General features: G+C 40.4%; 1 protein-coding gene across 12 annotated transcripts in view; it reads left to right on the top strand.

The window, feature by feature from the left end:
• The window catches only part of ZBTB20 (zinc finger and BTB domain containing 20), a 492,314-nt gene that overhangs the window by 182,892 nt on the left and 291,032 nt on the right, over positions 1-18,390 (top strand). The window contains exon 1 of one of the 12 annotated variants that reach the window (XM_074852933.1): positions 16,533-17,542. The exons of the other annotated variants lie outside the window; for them this stretch is intronic. The gene's annotated coding sequence lies outside the window, so the exon portion shown is untranslated. Of the gene's footprint in view, positions 1-16,532; positions 17,543-18,390 lie in introns of those variants that run through there. 12 annotated transcript variants of the gene reach the window in all.

Raw genomic sequence — 18,390 nt, 5'->3', positions numbered from 1 at the left:
ATTGATTGGTTTTCATTGTAATAAACATTGCCAGATGTTATCTCGGTGTGTACTGTTTGCATTAGTAAATAAATAAATCCTCCAGAGCACAACTATTCCCTATAATTTTTTTCAAAAGTTTACTATTGTCTCCTTTTATATGCCTAAAGCGAACTCCTCTGCTTTCTGTGTAGCTTGAGAAGCTAACTGGGACATGTGAAGCTAATTGTGAAATTCAAATCCTGCTCTAGGTTCAGATACCACGTCAAGACTAAGTCTGGCATGTATGTGTGATGGTGTCTTTGCTTTGGGTACTCTTTTCTTCATCTGAGACTTTCTCCCGTAGAAAATATCTGAACAGGTTTTTTTCACTGCTGTGTTACTGTCATAGAATCACAGAATCATCTCGGTTGGAAAGGACCTTGAGGATCATCTAGTCCAACCTTTAACCTAGCATTGGCAGTTTCCAACTACACCATATCCCTAAGCGCTATGTCGACCCTACTCTTAAACACCTCCAGGGATGGGGACTCCACCACCTCCCTGGGCAGCCCATTCCAATGCCTGACTACCTGTTCTGTAAAGAAATCCTTCCTAAGAGCCAGTCTAAACCTTCCCTGGCACAACTTGAGGCCATTCCCTCTTGTCTTATCGCTCATTACTTGGTTAAAGAGACTCATCCCCCCTCTCTGCACCCTCCTTTCAGGGAGTTGTAGAGGGCCATGAGGTCTCCCCTCAGCCTCCTCTTCTCCAGACTAAACCCCCCCAGTTCCCTCAGCCGCTCCTCATACGACATATCCGTACTGGTGAACACGTTGTCCAGGGAATGTCAGGGCAAACGTCTGTGTCCTCTGACTCTTGGTAAAGACTCTCCGCGTGTGGGTCATTGGGTACACAAAATCATGATGTTCAGATTTCAACGTACATGTAGTCACTGAAGAAGATGGTTAAGTGCCAGTGCTTGCAAGCCCAGCGTGTCAGTGATCCAGTAAGTTAAACCAGCTCTGAGTAAGGATCTAAGCTGGCACAGAGACCATCTTATAAGAGTCCAGATTCACTGATCAAACTGTGAAAATCACATCACATCAATGTGAAAAGCACCCCAGTGCTCAGCACAAGTGCTCAGCACATCAGCTGCGGGCCTGTGTGCAGCTTCTGCATCTAAGCTTGGCTAATGCTCCCTTTTTCCTTGCGGTAGGCAAGGCAGATTGAAGTATACTTAGGTTCTGAGTTCTGTCTGATCCCTGGTGTTGTCAGCTCTCCCAAAACCACTGAGCAGCTTCACAAGTGGTTTCTGAAGTGTAGTCAGTGTCCATAAAAATTCATGTTAAATGAGAGCTGAAATTGTCTGCTGGGCATTCTGAAAATTATTTATTTTTATTTTCAGTGAAGCCATACCTGTTTCACTGAAGTAGTGGTTCCTTGCTCTGATGGACTAAACCATCTTGTAATTTATGATTTTTGAGTTATGTGTGCTGAACACTGGCTTCCACAGAGGTACAGGTTCCCTTGGCAAGTTGTCTCATTCTGGAGCCTCCCTAAAACATACTTAAAACAATTTCAAAAGTTTAGAAAGATGCAATATATTTGAAGTCTTTGCTGGTAGGATCAGCATTATTAACCTTACGACTGCTAAATTAAATCATCATTCTCTGCGTCAGATCCTAAGTTTAAATTCTTATAAAAGATGTGGTTTTTTCCAAGTTCTTAACAGTTTTACTAGCTATTATTTGTCTGCTTCTTCCAGCATATCAGCAGAATTTAACTATACTTTTATCTACTTAACTACATTTAGAATTTTTTTATTCATTTTACTGGAACTTGTTGTGATAGAAGCATTTCTATGTGTGTATGTATTTACAGGTATCCTTTACAACTTGTAAGGCTACTGCTTCTTAAACTTTTTATTTTAGACAAAGACCTTCAAACCCATACTTGTTTATTTTTCATTTGTTAGTGTCTTCCCTTTTTCTTCTCAGTGGCAAAAAGGGAAAAGGAGAAAAAAATTAATGACGAGCAAAGGCAGGGGAAAATGTCTGACCTTCCTGCCAACTTTTTGTTGTCGTATATGTGAATACTCTCAGGGATGTCTCTGAAAACTTTGAAGAGAACTACTTGCTTCCAAAACTCCCTGTGTAAAATCAGGAATACTTGGCCCTTTAAAATGCAGCTCTTACTTTTCATCTCACTTCCCTTTGAATAGTCAAGTGCATGTCCAAGCAACAGTCACTGAAGGAACAATTTCAAGTTGCATGCAAATGTGGCTCATCAGCTGTGCATTTTTCCTGTTTCTAAGGAATAAAGATCACAAGTGTGAAATGAAACATAACAGGGAGGCACCGAAGTGCAGATTTGAAGGTGGAATTTGCACTGGTGCACTTCAGCGCAGATGGTGGTAAAACTGAAATCTACTTTTGGGTCCTGAGACCTTTACCCCTCTCAGGTTAGCAAATGTATCTAAGGAAGGAAGCTGGAGTAGCTAATTCCCAAGTGATTTTAATGATTCATGCTCGCTAAAAGAAGGAGCTATGGGAAGTATGGCTGGGCATCACTGTTTTGTTGTATGCTATAGGATGTTTAGTGAAATAGCTTTGCTAATAGCTTTGTTAATCAGTTGTATCCCAAATAAAATAAAAAGTGCAACACAGCCCTCCTCAGGTTTGGTCTTCTGCAAGACCAATGCAAATGCCTCATTTCTTCGTCTTACCTAGGCAGGAAGAGTGGACAAAAGAACAAGCAAAGGCTGTGGTTGCTCTGTGGCCCTTGTGATTTTAAGGGGTGAGGAGTGCCTAGGTTTGCTGCTTCTTCCTCGGGAGTTCTGATGGAAAACCTTTGGTTTATTCTCCTCTCCTGCTGCCCTCCCCGTCTCTCAGCTCTGGAGTGTTCCAGGGACACACCATAGGACACCTTCGGGTTTTGGGGAAGGTTAGGACTGCTGAAGTCTTGGAGGACCAGTTCACATTTCAGGTTAATGTTGCAGCACCTAGCTGCTGTGACTACAGGTGGCTTGGTTTGTTTTCTGTCTGGTAGACAGATTATATACATGTTTCCCTGTGCTCCTTATTTGCATCAACCAGCCCTGTTTCTTAATGGTCGGTTCCCAGGATAAGGTGGGAAGTCTGTCTCCAGGACCAGTTTGGTTTTTGGCATCTCTTCTGTTACTGTGTGCACTGATGCCAGTTAATGCTCATTGAGGCAGTGGATTTGCGATTTCTGGTTCTTGGCCTGAAGTGGATTGAGATTCATAAAAAATAATCTCAAATCACAAAGCCACCATGGGAGGCTTATAGCTTCTGTGACTATCTCACTTGGGCTAGATTTGAATCAGCAATCGGGAGGTGAATGGTTTTGTTCTTATCCCACTGCCAATTTCCTGAGCTAACATAATCTGAGCGTGTGTGTTAGAAAACTTCGTTGTCCAACTGAATGCATCCATCCTTTAAAAACAGGTTAAAAAATAAGAGACAAAATGTAAAGGAAATTTAGCATCCAAAAAATACAGAACAGTGCTCAGGACTTTAAAATATATGTAAACATCAGTTCCTGCCAAGTTAGTCATTACTAAGAGTTGTTAACACGGGGGATTGATTGAGAGAATGATTGTTGCTGTAGAATGATGATTTAATAAGAGAAAATCTGATAGATTTGACATGCTACATAAAATGTGCAGAACGGTTATTCTTCGGTAAATTGCAACTTTCATTTGTACCCCTTGCAGCCGTGTTTGTTCTGTGCCTTGCCACATTCCCCTTTTTCCCTGTTATTCTCTTTCATTGTTAGAAATCATTAGTATTCACCATTGTTACATGTGTCACCCAGAAAAACATACACACACCCCGTTTTCCTTTCCCTTCTTGCCTTCTCTCACCCCTTCGCTTGCTCTGTTCTCCTGTACTCACCTACCACTTGTGGTGTTCAGTAGGGCACTGAAAAATGTCCCGCTCCCCACCTTGAAAACGTGGCTACCAAGAGCTCAATTTTATCTGCTCTTTGCTAGCACTTTCTCCATATGCACTCACTCCTCACTGTTCTGGCTGATTATTATTTATCCGTTACTTAGTCCTAACAACATGCTTGATGCTTTATAAGCCAGAAAATGAAGGCTGTCTCAGCTCAAGGAAGTTGTACAGGACAAATAGATGAAACAGCCCTTCTATTGTTCCCATCTTTACTGATGAGCTGTACTCTGTCCTTCCATTTTTCAGCAATAATTTATGAGAGATTGGGTTGTTTGTTTTTTTTTTTTTTCCTAAATCTGAAATGCCCAGTGCCTCTGTGAAGATGCTATTGCAAGTATTGTCAGTGTGTTTGGGCTTCTGTAAAGCCTGGTTGTTCGTGCAGGCCATGCCCAAGTAATAGTAATCACTTTGACCTAAGCTGCTGCTGGGCCCTTTTACTGCAGATAGGGTGTGCTGGTGTCAGAGGCTGGGCTACAAATGGTCTTTTGCTTGCCTTGAAAGAATGTAGGGCTAGCCTTGGTGCTTGTACTCTATGAATAATAATAACAAAAAACAATCCTAGAGTCTGATTACAACAAATAAATTCCATAACACCCTCTGCACTATATCTGTTGTCGTGCCAAAGAGCATAACATAAAATGACTGAGAACAACAGCAATTCAAAACAACAGCACACAATAGTGTAATTTGACCCTAAGCACATAAAAATAATGGTTTAAGAGAAAAAAAAAAAAAAAAGGCAAAAATGGGACCGTGGACTGGCATCGGGGACAGTGTCATGAAACTGCAGTAAGATGCATGAGCCTAGTAGAAAGAAAAAGAGAAGGGGGTGGGGGGGGTGAGTTACTTATGAATCAGTACAACTGTGCTTTGTTCTGCATGAGTGTTTTAATAGAGCAAGTGTAATATAAGGATCAGGTGGGCTCGTGGGAATGGAACAAAAGGTTTTGTAAAATTAAAGCAAAATAATTATAGCTCTAGGTGTAGAGTGAGCACACTCCAGCAGTTGATAGCAGGAACCTGCTCAGAATGGAGAAGGGAGGAGGGAGGAGGATGCAGTTGGAAAGGTTTTTTGGTTTGTTTTTTTTAATATATACATGCATACACATGCACGTGCATACATGTGCATATATACTCCAGATTTGTATATGTGCACTAACAAAAACTTTAAATCCGTGACAGTTGTACGCAACTTTAGAAGTGACTAATATACCCACACACAAAAATGCATTAACATGAAAATTTAAGGAATAGTCTCAAATGAATTAATTAACAACAACAACAAAAAAAAAATCACAGCAGAACATTGTCTTTCTAATGGAATAAAGGACTAAAGTCTAAAACAGGGACCGTCCTATGGCATGGGATTTGAAGATGTTCTTGCAGTAAAAGCCCAATGAGGAATATATACAGAGTGCCCAGTACACTAATAAACCAAACTCGAAGTTCCAGAAGTAAATGTGATCTTCTGGGGGTCACAAGAAAGCTGTCGGGAACGTATTGTGTTAGAGCATCTCCCACATTTGGGCAAAGCATTCTGCTATGTTCTCTTGCAGAAAAAGCTGTTTCCTACCTGAATTTAAGAGTAGTTTTACCAGCAAGATGAGAGCTTGGTTGATCACAAGGTGGCCTCCCTGTATCTAGTTGTGTGCTTTTCTTTCCTTTACCATCTGCATATATAGGTACCACACTGCACAAGGATGCTGTGTAAAAGTAAAAAACAAAACAAAACCCCCAAAACGGATCCCTGCCCCAACACCCATTTTCACTCTAAGCTGCGGATTGTCCTCAAAGATGTAACTAAAGAGGAGATGCCCTGGATCCAGGAATGGAGAAAGACTGTACTCAGGTGTGCATCCTTCTCTTTCTAGGTATGTCATGTTAGGTTCAAAATGTTCAGAATCTGCTCCTGTTTTGGGCAGTGACTTCCAAACAAATAAGTTATTTTTATTCATGGATATTGAAAGAGGAAGAGCCAGTGAATTTTAACGCCAGCCCCATTAACTCCCCATGGCACCTGTGGATTAGGATGGGTTTCCTTCTACTGATGCACTGCTGTATGCAATGTTATAAGGAATATGAGCAACTACCTGTGATAAAATGAACCTAAAGCGAGAAAGTGGTTTTGTTACAGGACTCAGAATTCCTTCCTTCCTGTGGTGGATGGTTTCTGATGGGCAGGGCGATTGCCACCTCATTGCAGGGCACGGTGCAGGCAGTCTGTGGAAAGGAGGTTCAGTGGAGCCCACAAACCGTAGTTGCAGGCACAGCTACTACAGATGGCTGGCGTGCAAGATAAGGCCTTGGCGAGGGAGGGGGGCGATTAGCCTGCCTCCCACCACATTTCCCCTTTTTCTGTAGTCAGATTTCCCTTATTCAGAGTTTGTTCAGGGTAATTGTTCACAGACAATATATTTTTGTGCTCGCGGTGCAATCAGAGGCTGTTCTCACTTGAAGCTGAGCACATCTCTTAGGTAGTGCTCTCTGCCAGAATGTGGAGGCTGAGATCAGAGTGAAGCTTTATGAGCTCCATTTGGTGCTTTTTACTTCCGTCTTGTTTCTCTCTCTGCAGGGGATGTGAAACTAGATTTGTCCTGTTTCCACAGCAGGGTTTTGGTTTATTTTGTTTTTCCAAAGCATTTCATTCGGTGGCGCAAATCCAGAGGAGAGTGTGTTGCAGAGATGGATTTGAATGTCAGACAGAAAGAGTTATGTTTAATAAACTCTTTGTTGTAAATTATAGAAACTAGAGAGCGGGAGGCCCCTGTTTAATACAAACATTCTGTGGTTAAATTATCGCTTTAAGTATTTACCCCTTAACATAAAGAGCAATGAGACAAGGTAACTTTGCTAAAAGGGCTGCTTATGGGGTTTGAAGCTCAAGACTGAAATTCTTTAGTTCTGGGTACTCCTCTCAAGCTCCTTTCATCTGCCTTTGTCTTTCGCTTTAGAGGCAGCTGCCTAATAGAACTGAGTGAAAGTATAAGACTAGTTAAAAAACAAACAAACAAGACAAAACACCAAAAAACCCCATCAAACCCCCCCAAAAAACCCCAAAACCAGAACAAAGATGCTTCAGTAATACGATGCGGTACTTGAAGATGATCTCCCAGCACGCAAACACTTGAACGTGTAACTCCCCTTATGTGTGCTACTACTGCTTATCTCCTGTGCTCACCAGCTTTTGAAAGCTCCTTTCTGTCTGTATCACAGGACGAGTTACGTACCTGTGTGGATCTCATTTTGAAGTGGTTTGTCAACACGAGCCTATTATGAAATTAAAGGCCAGTAACAGGCCAGGCATTCAATGGGGTAAGCACTGCACACTGGGAAGGGAGGTCAAGAACAGCTAGTCACATCCCAAGTTTTCAGATGCGCCTCGTGAGCGCTGCGTTCTGCTGTTTAGGAACAGAGATGCTGTAAAGCTTCGGAGTTGAGCTCTCATTCACAGCAAGACACAATATGCCAGTATCTGTCACATTCCAAGTCCTTGCAACACTATTGAAGTCAGAGAATTCAAGTCCCAGATTCTTGGCTTCTTTTGAGATCGACTCATTTTTCTTCCTTGCTATTCCAGTAAATCCAACATACATACATGCACATGCATACTCATATAGACGTACTGACATTTTTCCAAAGCATGAAATTCAAAAAAAGGAACAATAGCATGTTTTTTTTCCCTTGTCTTTTCATTTCTGACAAAAAGGAACTTCATAAGTAGTTTATATTCCAGCTTTATTTTCTTCTATTCACTCTTTGCCGGCAGCAAAGTCTAAAGGATTAAGACAAGAACAGCCCTGTATTATATCTCTATATTATATATGTATTATATAAATTATTTATATAATAAAACCTGTTCTAAATTGTACTAAAAAAAAAAAAAAAAAGGTAATATTTCCACTTTTGCTCAGAAAGAACCAATGTAACGCTGCTCACTTTTTCCTTGCTTTCCCTCCATCCATTTTGGAATTCAGTGAGCAGTAACATACAGACGTCAGTAAAGACTGCTGTCCCTCCCTTTGCTCTTTTGTCTGATTCTTCTTTTCCCAGTCTGTAGGAGAATGAATCTAGTCTGGCTAGAGACTTTGCACTCTGATTTTCTCATAAGGCAGATGAAGTTTTTTAGATAACAGTAGGGACAATTTCTGGTCTTATTGAAGTCGTTGGCAGTTCTCCAGATGATTTGTTATGAGATTTGGCCTTGAGAAAAAGGATCAGTCACACTCATCTCCTTTTTATTCTGAACTAGAATGACCCATATCACTACCCAGTGATGGCTGCCTAGGATACTAGCAGTGACTTTTTGGAAAATGATCAAAAGTTCAAATATATGCAAGAATGCATGAAACCCACTGCCTAAGAGACCAGAGAGAATGCAGTTGGCCACAGCAAAATACGTGATTAAATAGAACCAAATAAAACTGTAAGCTTGTTATGAAAGATCATCTATGTCCATTTTATTATTTTTCTATATAATACCATGTTAGGATGAGGCCTGGAACGGTTCTCTCAAACCTAAACTTATGTATATGTCTTTCTGCATTCTCTAAAATCTTTTGGTTGAGGAGCACTATAAATGGTGCAAAACAAAGTCTCTTTTCCAAGTTCCCTACAGTGAACAACTTAGGAGCGTTTAGTTTTAGCTTGTATTAGGACTTTGTGTCCTCAGAGAACAGATTCTGCCCCTTTGATCTCTAGATAGAAAAACCACTCTTTCCCATGTTTCCCAGTGGCTACAGAAGATCACTGGGGCCCCAGAAAAGAGCCAGGGAGACGCAGAATGAGGACCTTGCTGCTCCAGTCCATTCCCAACATTGCTGCTGACTTCTTGTATAACTGGAAAAAAACTACTAGTGATCTCCAGTAATCCCCATTTCCAAAATGAATTTAAGAGTACTTACCTGACTTAACAACATAGATTAAGGAAGGAAAAAAATAATGTTGAAGACATAGCTGTACTCTCTAACGTTAATATAACTTCTTTCATGTTTTTATGTGGGCAGGTAGTCCGCAAAGTAGATTCACAGGCATGTGATTTTATATGTCTGTATCCCGTGAAGTGCCTCTTCCTATGGGAAAGCAGATGATCAAAACCAATATTCAAATCCAACAGTTTTCCCTGTCTTTTGGAGGGGGAAGGTTGGGTGGTGAGACAAAGAGAACGTAAGATTTCTTTACAATACAGTTGCATCTGCAGCTGAAAGCCTTTCACTAACATGTTGCTATCCGGTGTTTTCCCTTTCAGCGTTTCTTGTAGGAGGTGAATTTTCCAGTTGGTTTGACTTTGCTGTCAAAAAAGTCATGCTGAGGTGTTTTTTTTTTTAATTTTCTTTCTTCTGATTACTCTTAACATTTTATTCACTTAATCAAGCCAATGAGAGTTTTAAATGTGTTGTTTGGGGTTTTTTTTTTCCTTGATTCCTAACCTGGTAAACAAACTGCTTGTATCCATCTTTACAGAGATAATTTAAAACCACTGTGCTGAAAGTATGGTGTAAAAACACCAGTTCTCACTTCAGAGACAAAAACACTTCGACCTTCAAACCTCGTGTGTTAAACTTGCAAGTAAAAATCATGTTTTTCATTATTCTTGTTACCTCAAGGTTACTTCAGGGCTAAGGTTTCCTGTGAAGATCAAACAAGAGTTGGTTTTTTTTTTGTTTGTTTTGTTTTTTTCTGTCTTGCACATCCTCACTTATGCCCAGATTATGCCCTCTGTGAAAACACTAAACCACAGACTTTGTGGCCTTGAAGCTGGAGGGAGGATTGCTTGGTGTTTTCAAGGCTCTGATCAGCAGACCAAGAGAGATCCGGCTTCTCTTCTTCTCTCTGGCTCAGTAACCTTGGGAAAGTCAATAATATATTTGTGCCTACATTCCCCAGCTGTAAAGGAAGGGGATATTGTTTCCTTGCTGCAGAGGTCCTTTGAAGATAACCGTGTTCTCTGAAACTGATAGTGAGCCCCAGAAAACGCCTGTGTGGGTCGGGTTCCCAGGTGGCACCGTGAGTAGCGTGTTTTTCTCCGAGCGCATGGTCCTGGAGATCCACCAGGAAATCATCCACCCTTCAAGGCAATCGCAGCGGGCTTCTCCACCCCTGCCTGAGCACACCTTGTCAGCAGCTGCTTTGGGAAACCTCCGCCTCTCCCTCCCCGCTGAGCAGGGCTGTTGACGTAGAGGAGGCTTCTGCGTGCTCCTCTCACCCTTGCAGCATGCAGTGAGTGAGCTTGCCCCAGCCTGACTCATTACTTTGGACTTTTTGATCCCCATCACGGGGTGAAAGTGGTTGTTTTAGAGCCACAACGTAGCAATTCTGCTGTGATTTATTACCTGCAAATGCTTGTGTTCGTGATATACTTTTTAAAATGTTTTGCTGAAACCATATTCACATAGGCTGATCATATGTGCCCCAGATACAAACAGGAAGACAAACTTTCCAGTTCCATCTGCTGCAGTCTAGAATGATTTTATCCACCATTCACTGGGGGAAAGCAATTCTGATTTAAATGGCACATAAGCTGTGCGTTGTTAGTCTGATAGGGTGAAGTATTATGTTTTTTTCCTGGTGGGTTTTTAAATCTGAGCTGGAAATAAGTGCGCTGTGTGAACTCTAAGCAGAGATGTATAAAACAAAACAAAAAAAAAATACTTGAGAAATATCAGATGCTGGAACTGTACATCAGTGATGTCTGCTTAGCACCTGGACTGCTTGTTAAATCTCTTCTGAATGATTCTTCCACCAAAATACCTGGTCAGCTCTTCTCCAGCAACTTTCAGTAGAAGTAGGGAGGAAACTGCATCAAAAACCAGCCAAACACAACCCCCTTGTAGCCACCACTGTTTGGAAATGAACAATTAATGAATGCAGCCTCTTCATTGATGCCCTAAATTCCTCTGCAAAGTACGCCTCCACACCTGACCTGAGTTATATCACGTTGTCATGTTGTGGAATAATCTATTGTTGAATGTGTACAGAAAAAAGATCGTAAGATTTATATAGTGAAAAAATCACTTTGGCATAGAGAACAAAATAAAATTTAAGTTCACGTGCCGTGCTCGAACTGAGAGACATGTCACTGTGTAACTCCACAGCTTTCTAACACTGCTAATGGGAAGCAGCAGTCGTGTTTATGTCCTCCAAGAGCCCTATCCGGAAAAGTGCTCGACTGCAGCGGACCCTGGTGCCTGCCAGGAGACAGCTTTCCAATGGAAAGCTTTCCGTAGCAAGCTGTTTGTTTCGAGTCACCTGGTCAGCTTTCCTTAAGGCATCGCTGCCTTGGGTCAGGTTTGGGGCACAGTCACACCTTTATAAATTTGTGTTAGTATTGATTTTGGTAGAAGTAGCTGAGGTTTGTGTTGGTGTTACTGACCAGAAGCTGTTGATTTCAGTAGGAATTTACCTGGATAAAGGAATAACAGCGAGCAGCTGAATTTTAACTGTTCTGGACCAGTTGAATCCTTTATGTTACCTGGTTTGTAACTTATGTACTTACATAAGTAAGTATTTACTGTGTACATATAACTTACGTACTTACACGTGGGCTTAATTTGCTGGATTTTTGTCTCTTTTCCTCAAAATTAATGTCTTCTTTAAGTTTGTTTATTTCTTTAAATTTGGATTTTACTTTCTTCATTTGTAAGTAGCTAAAGATGCTCAGCAGTAGCTAGTCTGTCGTGGTGGTACAGGTTACTAGGTAATGTTGAGAGTTAATTCAGTGGGGAGATGGGATGGAGATGTTAGTACCAGCAGCCTTTGTGACACGGAAGAAAAGCACTGAGTTGTTTTGAGAGAGATTTTTCTTGTTAGAAAAATCACTGCAGAATGCCTGTCCAGCTTTGGAAAATAAAAATACCTTTGCAAGTGAAAGCAAATAGGTGCTGCAAGCAGGGAGAAAACAAACGTGAGGTTAAAAAGTTAAGAGTGACCACGTACCCTTTTTTTTCTGTCGGTTGGATTTGGAAGGGCTTCCTACCAAAACACACACGATAAGACACAGGGCTGTGTTCAGGCCAGCTGCTCAGCCACGATGCCACGTGAACGCTGGCTCCCTGGGCCGCGCGGAGAGGAGGGACTGCCGCGCTGACTGGCGTCCCTCGGGGGACGAATGTGAAGGAAGGAAGCGGATCACAGTGTATGAAGTCTGAGAAGTGACAGCGTTTTGCACTGAAGGCAGCTGCATGAGGTTACCTGAGGACAATGTCTGGCTCTAGTAGCTGATTGCTTAGAGCATTTAAAAAAAAATACGGTTAATGGGGGCACCTCCTAAGCAAACCAGATATCCCTTTTACCATGCAGTCCCTGTTGAGAAGAGTATAATTTCACGTTAATTACACTAGATAAGTAAAAATTTGTTATGTTCTGACTTTATCTAGTAAATTCCCATCTAACCCAGTTGTCCCTTTTAAGCGTGTCAGCTTTTCTTTCAAAAGCTCTGCTGTGCGAAGACAAATTAGTACATAAATGTGAAAATATGTAATTTAAGACAACAAAAATTAGGAAGGCCTTATCCATTTTTTCAGAAAGCATTTTTTATTACAGAGTATTACGACCATCTCTGCTTGCTTACAGCTGTTTATAAAAATTAAATTTGTTTTTGTTCATACTGTTTATTTTTCACTGCTAAACCTTAACAGCGGAATTATACTTGTCACTTTTGTTGTCTTTAATGTACTTTAATTTTGTTTAAAGTTGATTTAAAGTTTCATTTTCGGATTTTCATCTAAATATTAAAGATTTGACCTGAGAGTACCTCCTAAGACCTCCCCTTCTCTGGTCTCTCCTTAAATCATACATGACATATACTAGACAATAGTCAGATTTAATTCTGAAATGCTTTGTTTATGTCCGTTTAAGTTAAAGCCAAAGGAAAAACGATTAGTTTATCTTACCCACAATTAGTATGTATCTCTGTTCAATCAAAGTTCACTATATTTCCAAAGACTTTCCCTCATAAAGGGCCCTTGGAGAGCGGGTCCACTGCTCTCTTCTTGAAACCTATAACTCTCTTGTTTACATCAAAGGATGTGGGGTGGGCACCAACGGGGCACTTGGAAGGTCTCCTGTTTTGAAGACACTTGTACAGCTACGTGTCATCAGCTGTCAGGTCTATTTTGTGTCCTGTTTTTTAGAGCTTTCCCAGAAAAATCAGTTTTAGAGAAGAAGCGAGCAGTGCGCTCAAAGTGAGGTTTTGACCTTCCGCGCGCCGTTTGTTTCTTCATCCTATTCTGCTTTTGGAGAGTGCTGTCCTGCAGGGAGGAGGTGGTCGGTACCCTTACAAAGTTTATGGATCTCCTGTTATGTTGCTGTTTGGCAGGGAGATTTGGGGAGGAAAGTTAAATAATTTCTAACATGAAGTAACAATCAGTTGAGCAAATGGCACTGTAAGATATCTGTGTACAAGAATCCCAAAGCTGACTGGGTTGTTTAAGCATGTTTCTAACTTGTCTGCTTTTTAGCAGCTGATATATAGGAAATACAAAACATAAATGCATTTTACTAGGGGTGTTTGATGCTTCTGATGCTGTTTGTGCTTAGAACATGGCATTTTAGAATGCACGGTTCTATGTGAAGAATTATTAGTACATTTTATCATCCTGTGGTTCGAATTTGCGGAAATCCCACGGTTTTCTACAATACCACTACATTATACGAAATGCGCACAGTCCTTGTAAATGCAGTAAAGTATCCATGATGTGACATTAATTTTCACTTTTGGGCCCACAAGTTCTTTTTGCTCGTGTAAGAAGTAGCCAGACCCAAACTGATTTTGACAGATGATGCCTTTCTGTCCTAAAACAGATTTAAATGGATCCTTTATCTTACCATTCAATCCCAGGTGGGTCATTTTTTTATTCTACCCTTTATAAGGGTGTTCCTGTTTTGTATTTCAGAACCTAGATTTTCGTTTAGCAATTAATGCGGGTGATTCAAGTCACTCCTTCTGTATTTTATTAATTTTTGCCAAATATAGTATTTCTCTGCCTACTGTTGATTGAGCAGAATGGAACTTGCCTACACAAAATTTCTTAGGAAATACAATTTGCACATCCAGATTTCTAACTACACCCACTCTCCCCATTATTGCAAGGTGTTAATCTAGTTGTATGATGCTGCCTGCACAGATGCATGCATACATACCCTCTTTCAAAACAGGTTATGTGCCTAAATCCTAATGAGAGAGCTTGGATGCTGAATTTTTCTAAGTCTCTGTGCTCACTGAATATTTAGCCCTTGTGGTTACTGCAACAGAGTTTTTGTGAAGGCTTTTCTGTGCTTTTAGAAGGTGCTTTTAGTAAGTAGTCTAATCCTAAGTAACAACTGAGTTGTTGAGCAGCTACTAATTTTAAAAGTAATTTTAAATTTACTCATATGCATTTTAACAGTACTTTTGATTTGAGAAGTTCTCTTCCAGAAATCTACCCTGGAGAAAATGGTTTTAATCAGGTTAAAATGGAGGCAAGATAGGAAAAAAAAAAAATGTTTGCTGTGGCTTGACTGCAGCAGTGCTAATGAGCTCTGCTCTAATACATGAAGGAACATATGGCCCCCATCTGAATACAAACTGGACACAAAGCAGTAATTCAGCTGAGATGTCCTGAATATTGTAAACTGGGTGAATGTGGTTGAAGGTGTTTATAAACGGTGGCTGAATCCCACACACTGACTCACTGCTTTCTAATGTCCGGGGCTCAAGGTGCTGTTTGTAAGAGTATAGAAAATGACCAGTAGAGGGAATTCTTAATTAATGCTAACAAAATAACAAACTGAAGTGTTATGTTATGAAGAATAGACTTCTTGTGCTCATGACGCAGCAAGAGACGGATTACGGAGAGGGCGAGTTAGGAGAAGAAAAATCACAGGACAAGCAAATTGAGTATTTACTGGCAAATAATTGCTCTCTTAAGCTGTGGCTCTCTTCCTAAATTCTTGGCATTCCTGAGCACTAGAACCATTTTCAAAAAATGCATCGTTACAGAGTAGATGCAAAAAAACCTCTCAAAGGCTGATGGTGCAGACTTGCACAGGTAAGAATGTGTGTGTTACTGCATATATTTCTTCTGAAGCTTTAGTTTGTCCATCATGTACAGGACTGCTACTTTTTTGTGTTTCCAAGAGAACTGACGTTTTGGTTTCACATCTATATTTCGTCTAAAAGTTGGGGCAGTGGAGACAGGCTTCTAGGCTGTAATGTATACTTTCCATCAGCGCAGATGTATTGATGTGCAAGAAGACTAAACAAGCTTGTGGGAGAAAGTATAAGGCCCAATTTGATTTAGTTTAAATGGGTTCTGGTTTTTACAGAGGTGCCTCCGATCAAAAAGCTACGTGGCAGCTTAATATAGGACAGGGACATAAGCCCCTCTGTGCTTGTGCTTGTGTTTTGAGGCAGTCTAATTTCACTAGAAATTTTTTTTATTCTACTCTCTAGAGTAATAATTTCACTAGAAATTAGACTTGTGAGATGCTGCAGGGAAGGAACTTTTTCTAAGCAACTCTTAGGGATTGCCTGCATCCCTAGGGCTTCTCCAGGCATGGCTTCCCAGGGAAATGAGACGTCTGGGAACCCACTCTGTTTGCTCCCTCCTGTATGAAGTTTGCATACCTGTCCCAAAATTTGGCCGCTGTCAGCCAAGTTTGCTGGATGAAAGTCTCCAAGATAGCTAAGCTTCCACGTTTTGTGGAAGCAGGCAGCTGTTTAAAAGGAAGAAGCTCTTTTAATGACCCCGCTGAGGCTGCCTCACAGTTTTGCCCAACATTACACACCAACGTGGACAGAAATCCATAAGAAAGGAGGCTCTTTTGGCTCTCCATGAATTGGCTTGAATTCACAGGGGATTTGATTTTTGTATATTCCACATGCAAAATTCATTTTCTAATAATAAAAAGATCCGTGAGGGTGTGGAAATGTATAGGTGGTTAAGAGTACTTTGCCTTAAATACAACTCTTATTCACCTCTTAAACAACAAATACAGTAACGTTGCTATTTTTTGTCAAACTACAAAATGTTGTTCTTCATTTCTGCTCCCCATTTCATCATGTGTATTAAAACGAATGGCCAAGGCGATCTCACTTTTCACAAGTAAATGCAAATAGCACTTACTCCTGAAGAGCAGAAATATTCCTTTGATTTTACAGGGATTTTATTTTGGTTGTACAGACCCTGGTCAGGTGGGATATCCAAGCTGAACGCTTGATTGATGGGACGTATATGCATTGCAGATACCCCTCTAGAAAGCCACACTGTAAGCATCACAGAACCCAGTATTAGGTCCTTCAGAAAAAAATGCTAAGTTTCCCATAAAGAATAATGGTGATTTAACCTTTCCCACAGGGGTAGTTTCTCCTTAATAGGTATCGAATTGAAGTTGGCTTATGTCTTTAAACATCGGCAGTTTTCTGTCCTCATACTTTATTGTACCATAATTGTGGATATTCTTTTTATTCAGTATTATGCTAATTATTTCTGTGATTATATTTATCATTATTATAATGGGTTTTATTATTGTTATTATTATTATGGCAATAATTAGTCCTTTTTAAACTCATAAAATCTTGGCCCTTCTGATGTCATGGGTACAGAGTACTGCAAGTTAATTATATAGTATGTGGATGAAAAATAATAATCCTTTTATTGGTTTTAATGTTCTGCCTTTTAGTTTTAATGACTGTCCCCTCTTTTCTTGGGAGGTCAGATTTATTTTATTTTCTCTGTGCAGTTACATTTATATCATTTCCACTATGTTCAGTCTTTTTCATTTTCTCTGTCAGTTTGAAGCTTTCTAAACTTTTCGCATAGGGAAAGCTCTTGAGGGCTTTAATGAGTCTTTTTAACTCTCTGAACCCTTTTGTTTCTTCTCTATCCTCTTTGAGACAGGGTGATCAGGGTTGACTGCAAAATCCAACTTGATGGCATAACACCAACTTATGTAACCGCATTATAGGATTCTCAGAAGTACTTCCTTTGGACCCCCCGTCTGTGTGAGGCACTGAACAACCCCACCAAATCCCTCGGTTTCCTTTTCCTGAGTTGGGTTCCGTGACCTTACCATGCATTGAGAGATGGAAGCAGTGCAAATTATTCCCGGTAATAGGAAGGGCTAACTATAGAATCCTATGGAAAGTTTTTTTTCAAAGTCAAAAGAAAGATCTGTGGAGAAGGATCCTTGTACCTTGTGTGCAGCAAACTGGAAGGATTCCATAAGATTGGGATGGCTGACATGGAAAGGAAGTACAGCTTGTTCTGTGGCTTCTAGACCATCTGCAAGTGACTTGCAAGAGATGAGAGGGTGCCAAACAAAAGCACAATTGTGATATAGTGGAAGTATGAATCAGTCATTGGTCTACTCTTACTGGAAAAAACAGGCAAAGCCCGGGACTGTTCCTTGGGTGGCACTACGATACTTCATTCTTTTAAAAGATGCATGTTTCAGGCACTAATTCAAGACCAGAAGTCACATTAAGATGTCTGGAAAAAGCTTTTTTCGGTTCAGATTGTCAAATTTTATCTTTTTATTTCTGCAGATATATAGAGGCATGTTATAGAAATATGAAATAGGAAGTCCCCAGGTCCAAGTAGAGAATATTGAGTTGACTTTTGCTGGAAGTAAGTGAGTTTTTATTCCCATTCCTTTCCTCTCACTTCATCCCCCTTCTCCCTTCTTTTGCCTCCTCTTCTTGCCCCTCCCTGCCTTCCACCAGGAATTTTCCTTCTTGCTTCCTTAGTAAAAATTCTGACTGGCCTGGTATATTTTTCTACTGTAAATGATCACTTTCAGCATTAAGGTGATAAAACTACTTTATGCCTTCTTGGTTGCCCAAGAGATAACAAATAGATTTTGAAAAGCAGATGGTTGTCTAGAGAGCCCTGAGGTATCGCAGAGCTAACAGGTGCAGCTCCCTATTCAGATTCTGCAATGCAAAGAAATCTCAGACAAACCAGAAAAAAAAAAAAAAAAAAAAAAAAAGAGAAAGAATGAAAAGATGGACTTTAAGGGTCCAAAGACATATATTTTTAAATTGTATTTATGGTAGGTAATGCAGGGACAGCATTCGTATGGTGAAAGTAGCCATCCATTGCGAAGAACAACACAAGCTTCATGGCTAAACAGAGAGCTGGAAGGTGGAGACCAGTTATGGCTGTTGACTAGTTGAGTAATTTGCAAAACTCTTTTTATGTCTGTTTTCCACACAAAAGCAGACAGTATTGGAGGAATAACTATTGTATCCTTCTACAGATCATTGTGAACCCTGTATGGGAAGAGTTAAGGAAGGAAAAGTGTATTACTGTTGAAACACTAGTTACTGAGGCAACTCAAAACATGTTTCTGAAATGTGTAGAGTAAATTGCTGAATCCCTCAAGCAAAACAACACATGTAGGTCATTAGCAAAGAAAGAAAAATCATACCATTACCTCTTTCTAGTTGCGTGTGTCCCATCTTACAGGTTTAATA

The sequence above is a fragment of the Strix uralensis genome, chromosome 2 (genome assembly GCF_047716275.1).
Source record: "Strix uralensis isolate ZFMK-TIS-50842 chromosome 2, bStrUra1, whole genome shotgun sequence".
Lineage (NCBI taxonomy): Eukaryota > Metazoa > Chordata > Aves > Strigiformes > Strigidae > Strix > Strix uralensis.
This window is presented reverse-complemented; position numbering and strand designations above follow the sequence as displayed.